At 55.6% G+C, this 8364-nt stretch overlaps 1 long non-coding RNA gene across 1 annotated transcript; it reads left to right on the forward strand.

The window, feature by feature from the left end:
* Positions 1 to 2222: 2222 nt before the first annotated feature.
* Positions 2223 to 7063, forward strand: LOC143838948 (uncharacterized). Its single transcript, XR_013231489.1, has 3 exons — positions 2223 to 2956; positions 4584 to 4658; positions 6503 to 7063. It is a non-coding gene; the product is annotated as an uncharacterized LOC143838948 (long non-coding RNA).
* The last annotated feature ends 1301 nt before the right edge of the window (positions 7064 to 8364 follow it).

Genomic DNA, 8364 nt, shown 5'->3' on the forward strand with positions numbered 1-8364 from the left:
GGCCCTGCAGATGTCCGTGGACTACAATTCCCATGAGCCCCTGCTGGCAGGGGCTCATGGGAATTGTAGTCCACGGACATCTGCAGGGCCACAGTTTGCCCACCCCTGCCTTACAATCTCGTAGATGGGGCTTAAAGCTTATGGGCCGGACCTCAATTTGTGTTGGAATTGGTTTGGAACAAGCTTTGTCTCCCGCAGCACACACACACAAATCTTGGGACCGACGTTCGCCTCTGGCCAAAGAGGTTCGGCAGGTTTGTGAAGCAACACCGCATGCTGAACCTGTTTGGCCCGTGGAGAGAACGGGAGGCGTGTGTGCACCGTGAGCAGTCTTTCCAAAACGCCTTTGATTCTGCAACTGAAAACTACTATCAGGAGGCCGCCTGAATAAGTTGTCTGGTGGTCAAGAGGCGAGCCGCCAATGGCTGTCATCCTTCCTGAATGCCAAATTGGGAAGGAGGGGGGGGGGAATTATGCACAAAATAGGGCTTGTGGAAGAAATTATGCAAAAATAAATGAAATTATGTACGTGTGCACAAGGCTGCAGCATTAATCTCATCCCAGTACGAGAAGTTTCCTGATTATTATACAGCAACAGACAGTCCCGAATGTGAGTTTACCGAATTGTCCTTTTGATCGGTGTTCTCCTAAGTGCATTTAGGGGGCCAGCCCACGACCCGCCAGGGGTTCGCCAGAATCAGGGGTAACCCCAGCATGGTTTCTCATGCACATTTCAAGGTTTAGAGCAGAAAGATACCTTCCCTTGGAGGGTTGGAGCTTTTGTCCTGGGGTGACTGCTTTTCCGAGAAATACCGGTCACCTAGGGATCTACGTGGAGGGGAGAGGAACCAAGGGAGGGGGGTGACGCTGATCCCGGGAGAAGGCAGGGTGGAAAACGCAGGTGTCACCTTCACATTTTCTCTGCTTGTTTTGTTTGGCCGTCACGTTGCGTCTGACTTTATGCGACCCCATTGGCTTTTCGATCAAGGGATGTCCACAGGTGGCTTGCCTTAACCAGCCTCTGCGTTGCGACCCTTCGGCGGCCTCCCTTCCAGGGCTGACCCAATCGGGCTAGGCCAGGCCATCCCCGTCCGGACCCAGCTCTGGTTCCTGTCCAGAGCAACCCGATGCAAACGGAGATAGGGCTGCGGCAGCCTCACTTGTCCGGAAGAGTCCTGGGTGGGGCGGGGCGAGGCAGTTTGCACCCGTCTTTTGCCCTCTGCCCAAGGGCGCGTCGACACGAGTGGCATATTTGGGCATCCCGCCTTGAGCCAGCCCTTCGGGGGTGCGTGTCGGAGCTCCGTTTGTGTGCCCACTCCTCGCAAAGCCTTGAACGGCCGATTGTGTTGGCCCCACTCAGGACAAGCCCAAAGGAGTCCGTGCGAAATCTCCCCCCCACCCCTCTCCAGAGAACGGAGCCCAGGCTGCTGCTGTTTATCCCAAACCAATCCATCCGGAACAAAAAGAGGATCCCGCAGACCGTCTTTTCCCAGACAAGTCCCTTCAGAGTTAAGCCAGGTTTAAACTCGTAGAAAGCAACAGGATTAGACTGGTCTAACTCTGTGTGGGATTGCATGGGCAAGATTGCCCTCTAAGCTCATTCTTTCCAGAGGATACGAAGCTGGGTCCCCGTTTTCTTTGTTTTTTGCGGGACGGTGGGCAAATGTGTTGGACGATGCGGATCGGCTGCGGTCCCTAACCTTTCGCAGGAGAAAGCGTGCGGTCTGAAGGATTCTTTGTTTGCCGTCGCTCTTGTTTGGGCTGCGAGCGACCGTCTGGGGTGGCGCGGAAGCCGTATTGTGGGATGCCGTCTTTGTGAGCGAGCCTTTGCAATGGGGTTGTGAGGCAGTAAGGATGGGGCAGGGGGGGGCTACCTGTGGGCAACGGGCACAGACTCTTCTGGAGTCGAGGGAGGGGGGAAGCCACAGATGGTGCGTAAAGCACACGAATGCATCTCCCGGCTGAACCACATAGAAGGTTCCGCTGGTTCAGACATTCTGGCCCCGGCAAAGCTTAGAAACCAGCCGTGCAGGGCTGGCCGTTCTCATTCTTCTCCCTGGTGCACTGCCTCTGCACATGGAGGCTCTATTCATATGGCCCCAAACCCTTGTGAATTTGGCTTTTTAAAAAAAAAAAGAAAGAAAGAAGGAAGAAACTGCTGGCCACTGACGCCATTACACTGTCCAGCCGAATCGCACACCCCAGTGTTGTAAAGTCCTCTTTAAGGCTGTCCAGTGTAGCCTGCACAATGTTGTGCCACTGTGTGCATGTAGTGTTCTTGTGGGCGGCGGTGCACCCCCCACACACACACACACCTGTGACAGTCCAGGCAGTGCTGTGCTTCTCAGCCTGGGTAGTGGCGGTGAGCACAGGGCTTTTGTGTGGTTGCACCGCTTTTGGCAACCTCATCGTTTCCCCACCGCTGCCACCCCTAGAGTTGGCACCCTGCATGCTCTCGCCTCTCGGGCACGGCTTGGCTTGCGAGGTTGGCTGGTGCGGAGAAGGGAGGGGGGAAGCACTGGCCTGGCCCCACCTGCCTGGCTCACCTGCAGCTCATTGTCTCGGTTTGATGCCATTTGAATTTTTCCTAGCCAGCCAGCCAGCTCCCCTCCCTGTCCTCTCCTCCGCGCCGCCGCTCCCTCCTTCTTTCCCTCCCTGCCTCTCTCCCTCCCTCTCCCCCCCTGCCGTCTGGATCTAGGCAAGTCTGATAAAGTTCCATTCCAGACAACAGCCGCATTGCGTTGCTACAGCATAGACAGCGGCGCGGCCCAGGGAGAGAGAGAGAGAGAGAGAGAGAGAGAGAGAGAGAGAGAGAGAGACAAGCAGCCAGAACAAGGCGGCGATGGGGAAAGAGAAGAGAGAGCATCCGTCAATGCGCTCCCCTGCCAACCGGAGCCAACGCCAAGGACGGAGAACGGCAACCGAGGAGGGCGGATGGCAAAAAGGACCGGAGCAGGTTAAATCTTCCCTCCATGGGCGCCGGGAGTCCATGGGGAGGGGGGGAAACCGGCAAGGGAACTGGAAGGACCGGGGAAGCAGGGGTGGCGGGGAGTGAGAGAAACAGGTGATGAAGGGGGGGGCTGGCACAGAAGAGAGCAAAGGGGGAGACAGAGGCATGGGGGGGGGAGATACAGGTGGGGGGGGCCAGGAACCAGGGGAAGGGATGAGGCACTAACCAGAACACGGGGAACGGTGGAAAAGCACCAAGTGCAAACACAGAGGAGGGGAGGGGACACTTGGGGGGGGGCTGCCGTCTCCCTCGGAAAGATGACAGACAGCCACCGATGCAATGTCTTCTTCCCTTCCCCACCCCTTGGGAGACAAGCAGGGTGTCTGGAAGCAGAAGGGGCAAGAGAGCAGTGCTTTCTCTGGGGCTCAACAGTTGCCACCAGGGGCTCTAGGCGTTTGGGGGCACCCCAAGGAGGCAGCCTTCCTTCCAAGGGAGGGCAGGCGTCCACCTGGCACCTGACCTGAGGTTTCCCCGTGCTCATCCCTTTCCCACTTCTGTGGGCATTTCCTCCGCAGGAAACACCTGGATGCATGCCTCCCGGGGAGGGGGGAGCCGTGTCCACAAGCAGGGGACCCTCTTATCCCCCCAATAAGACAGACGCACATGGTTGTAAATGCATCGGAAGATTTTTGTGTCTTCCCCTCGGGGACCACACCCACCCAACGGGATTCCCATATCCGTGCACCCCACAGGCACAGCCCCCACGGCACGGCGTTGTCCTTTCCGTGCACAAACACACCCCTGCATGCACACACGTCGTCGGAAGGGTCCTTCCTGTGGTTTGGGCAAGGATGAAGCGTTCGGGGTGGGAGGGCCCCGCACGCATGCCAGAAGCAGAAGAGCCAGGGGGAGGTTTCCCGGGGCGTCTTTTGCAAGGATGAGTCTGCGAATGCGTGGAGTGTGGGGAAATGGGACCAGTGGGCAACTTGTGCGTGGCGGGAAAGGGCGGTGCTCTGCCACAGCAGTGCTCCAGAGAAGCACCTTCTGAGCACGTCCAGGTACCAGGTATCGAAATGGACTTAGGGGGAGTGGGGACAGTGGGGTGGAGGGGCAGGCGCATGGAAAGAGCATTGTCTGGCGAGGGGACGGTGCCGTGCACAAGCAAGGGAAGGTCACTTTTGTGCAGTACAGGGTGCCACAGAGGATGTGCCAGGGGGACAGCCGAGGGGCATGGCGGGCAAAATGCCTTGAGCAGTTAGCGTGTTTTGATGGCAAAGGGGCGTTTCTGGGTGCAGAACGCCTGTGATGGTGCTCGTCCAGATGGAATCCCCGAGCCTGTATGCCGGAGCCGGTTCCTGGCATTCCTTTGTCAAAGGCACGTTCGGAAGGTGGCTTAAGATCCAGCCCAGCCACGGACCGATGGAAGTTCTCTGTGTGTGCGTGTGCACGCGCATGGGTGTATGTGCAGGAGTGCGTGAGGCGCATACGGGATGAGTTGGCCACAGAGCGGCTTGGAGGCTTGCTTTTGGGGGTACCTGGTGTTATAGTACAGGTGGCACGCGAGGAAGAAAAAGAGGAGCCCTCATTTTGGAAAGATGCATCGATGGACGTCTCCCCCCCCTTGATGTTGCAGAAGTATTCATGGTGTCTCTTTGGGGTCGGCTTCCTGACTGGTCCGGTCCGAAGACTGTAAGAAGACAGCGGCCAGGTGAGTGGCGAGTGGCAGGCTTCAAGGGTATGCGAAACCGCCTTTCTGCTTGGGAGGGGGTGTGCCTGCTTGCCCTCTGAACCCCTTGCAAATTCCTCGGGGCATAACCTTGCCCCACACAGCCTCTGTCCCTGTGGCTCCTTCCTCAGGTCTCTGTCCCCTCTGGCCGTCCTGTGCCTAATCGTTTCGCCCGGTGGCTGCTTTCCCCTCCAGCTTGTGGGTCCTGCCCCATCTTCCCTAAGCAAGGATGGCTCCCATCTCAAAAGGATGTGGGCTACAACCATCCTGCGGTTTCATCCTGCAGCAGACACTTCCTGCCACAAGGAGGGACCCGTCTTGGCTTGAATCATGGCCACGGGCGCCATGTTTTTAGGGATCATGCCGTGAGAGGGAAGACAATTCCTCCCAAGAAGAATCATCATGGCCTTTGTGTCTCCTCCCATAAGAGATTATGGACCCATACCTCACTGGGTCTAGGGTTGCCATCTTTGGGCCAGGGAATTCCCGGGGATTTGATGGCGGCGTCAACGGAGGGAGGAAAGTGGGATGGGATTTCACCTAGAATCTATGGGGCCCCTCCAGAGCTGCCATGTTCTTCAGGGGAACGGAGACTGGCCACCCTCCCTGGGCCTCAAACAATTTTGTCGAAGTGGAATCAGAGCCAGAACCCGCTCCCATGACCCTGAAATCCTCTCTGGGTGAGCTAAAGGTGGACTCAATGCCCTCTGGCATGTGCTGGAAGCTTCCAGAAAAGCAGATCCATTCTTAATCCATCACGTACGGCAGGGGTAGTCAAACTACGGCCCTCCAGATGTCCATGGACTACAATTCCCAGGAGCCCCTGCCAGCATTCGCTGGCAGGGGCTCCTGGGAATTGTAGTCCATGGACATCTGGAGGGCTGCAGTTTGACTACTCCTGACGTACGGAGTCTCTCTGGACCCACAGCGGGGCAAAGGCCTGCCCTGCAGAGGCGCCAGCCACCTGGCGGTGTGGGCTGCTCCCCCCGAGACTAATCTTCTCCAAATATTTCTTCTGAGATGAGATGAGACGAGGCCGTTTGCGCCTCCTCCTCTCCGGCCAGAGCACCCACCCGCTTTCGCCAAATTTCTCCATATTTTGTTCAAACGGTGGTCATTGTCCTTCAAAAAGAAAGCTTGCTGGCTCAGGTTTACCTCTGAACTTCCATGTAGAGTTGCTTTAATGAATTGGCGTTCAGTCACCTGGGTTTTCGACCTGTTTCATTGTCTTTCCTTGTGGCTTTTTGAACCATTTTCACCCCTCCCTCCCCCCTTATACAGACCCCTTTTATAATTGTTCCCATTGAGGAGGCTGGCTCAGTGCCACCTTGCTGGCTCTTTCTGAGTTCATCTCCTGACCGGCTGGCTTCCCCCCCCCCCCTTTCCAAATTAGTTTCTCCTTGGAGATGAGCCTGCATGGGAGCCACTGAGGGCATTTTTCTTCCCAGGTTCTCTGTTTAAAGCCCCTGGCAGTCAACGTTTACATCTGGATCTGCTGGGAGAGGCCATTCCTGTTCTTTTTTCCTTTGTCATTTGTATTGGGTTGATAAGTCGATCCTTTTATTTGGACCGGTTGGAACATCCCAACAGGAGAAGTGAGCTTTTGAGTTCCCCCTGGGCATTCTTCTTTCAGGTTGGCCATCCACGACAAAGACAACTTTTTTTAAAAAGGAAAGAGGGAGGGAGACCCTCGGACCTCTATTCCCCTCCCATCTCTTGCGCATGTGCTTTATCCAGCGCCTTGCCTGAAGAACCATTCTGCAAAATTCAAATATGTGTCCCTTGCTTCGTATGGCTGATAAGCTGTTTTTCTGGTTTCTCTACAGATCTTTCGCTTTTAACATTTTAATTGCGGCACCTAACAAGAGGCAGAGCGCCCTAGTCCCTGCAAAGAGCAGGGATAGGTGGGTGCTGGGGGGAAACATTTACAAATGTTTGCTTTATTTGCTTAAAGCCCAACTTCCCATTACGTTAACATACAATCCCCCTCCCCGCCCCCACTCCTTTCACTAAAACATCATTCTGAGGCTGGTCAAAAGAAGGCCTCCATGAGATAAGCACTAGACTCATCTGTCCGCCCAAAAGCCTCGAAGGAAAGGAATCTAAAGAAGACGGGAAGTGAAGACAGACAAGGGAGGTGTTCCGCATGTCAAGGGGCCACAACCAAGAAAGCCCTGGCCTCCTGGAAGTTTGTCACCTAGCCTGCAAAGGTGTGGACCTCCAGACGGGGTCTCTTCTGCCAAGTTAAGCCTTATCAGAGAATGCAGTTGGGCAGGACACTTGTGGATCTGGTTGCTAGAAGGTGGTGCAGAGAGACGGAAGGCTCAAAGCGGAAACAGTCTAGGGAGGGTCACAACAGACTAGAGCAGGGGTAGTCAAACTGCAGCCTTCCAGATGTCCATGGACTACAATTCCCATGAGCCCCTGCCAGCGAATGCTGGCAGGGGCTCATGGGAATTGTAGTCCATGGACATCTAGAGGGCCACAGAGTGACGACCCCTGGACTAGAGAGATTGGCAAGAAAGGGGAGTTTTCCACTCTCCCTTGTTCCCGAAAGGAGAGACAATCAGCTATCAGCTCGCCTGGTGTTTACCTTCTCTGACACTAGAGAACCCCCCCTTCCTTGAGGGGGGCCCAACTGCGGATAATCAGGGAAACCCTCTGCACATGCTCAAGCGCCGTACTTTCTGTGAAGGCTGCAGGTTTTGGCCACTTGACTTCGACGTAGGCCTAACCTTCTGAAAGACTCCAGCTTGGAATGAAACGTTTTATGTTTCTCAATGGACTTTGCGGGTGAGTTAGAGGGCATGTGCATTGATGACATTAAATTCTGCAGACATGGGGTATTGTTGGAACTTCTGCCTTGGGGAAATGACCAGGAGTGGGAGGGGGACACACACAGAGAGCGATCAACCCTGAGAAGCACAAATTGAAGATTTGCTTCCAGTTTTTATTACTGTCTGGCAACCCTGGGGGGGGGACGCTTTTTCTGCCTCTTTCCTCACCTGGGGAAACAGTCTCATCCGCTCTTCCCCCCTTCCACCTTCCCACCCTCACGATGTCCTCTCCGCCTCCTTGCTTCCCGGCCCCCTCTCTGTCCCTGAGACCCTTAACCTGTGAGGAAGCCCAAAGGTCACAGGTGAGGTTCTTGGGAACTGAGTGGATGGCCCGTCCCTTCCGACTCAAAACCATGCACCCCAGCATGTTCAGTCGCATCCGATTTCCAGCTGGAGGCAACCGAGGGACTTCACGGGCCAAGCAGCTTCAGCTCTCTTCCTCTCTTCTCTTTTGAATGGGCACCGGACTCAAGGACGACAAAGCCGGGGGAAGACGGCTGCAGGAGAGGAAAGAGGTTCCTTCTCAGTCTGGGGAGAATCCCCCCAGTTGTAAAGCCCCACCTTATAGGTGTGTTTGCACTAAGTGCCAACTTCCAAAACATGCTGTCGTTCATGGCTTTGCTCAGCTCTCACGGACCGAGGGCTGCAGCTTCCTCTGGGGAGTCAGTCTGTCGCAGGATAGGTCCCAGAGCCATCTTGGTGCTGTGGTAAAGAGTGGCATCCTCTAATCCAGGGGTAGTCCACCTGTGGTCCTCCAGATGTTCGTGGACTGCAATTCCCACGAGCCCCTGCCAGCATTTGCTGGCAGGGGCTCATGGGAATTGTAATCCACGAACATCTGGAGGACCACA

The sequence above is a fragment of the Paroedura picta genome, chromosome 5, assembly GCF_049243985.1.
Source record: "Paroedura picta isolate Pp20150507F chromosome 5, Ppicta_v3.0, whole genome shotgun sequence".
In the NCBI taxonomy this organism is placed as follows: domain Eukaryota; kingdom Metazoa; phylum Chordata; class Lepidosauria; order Squamata; family Gekkonidae; genus Paroedura; species Paroedura picta.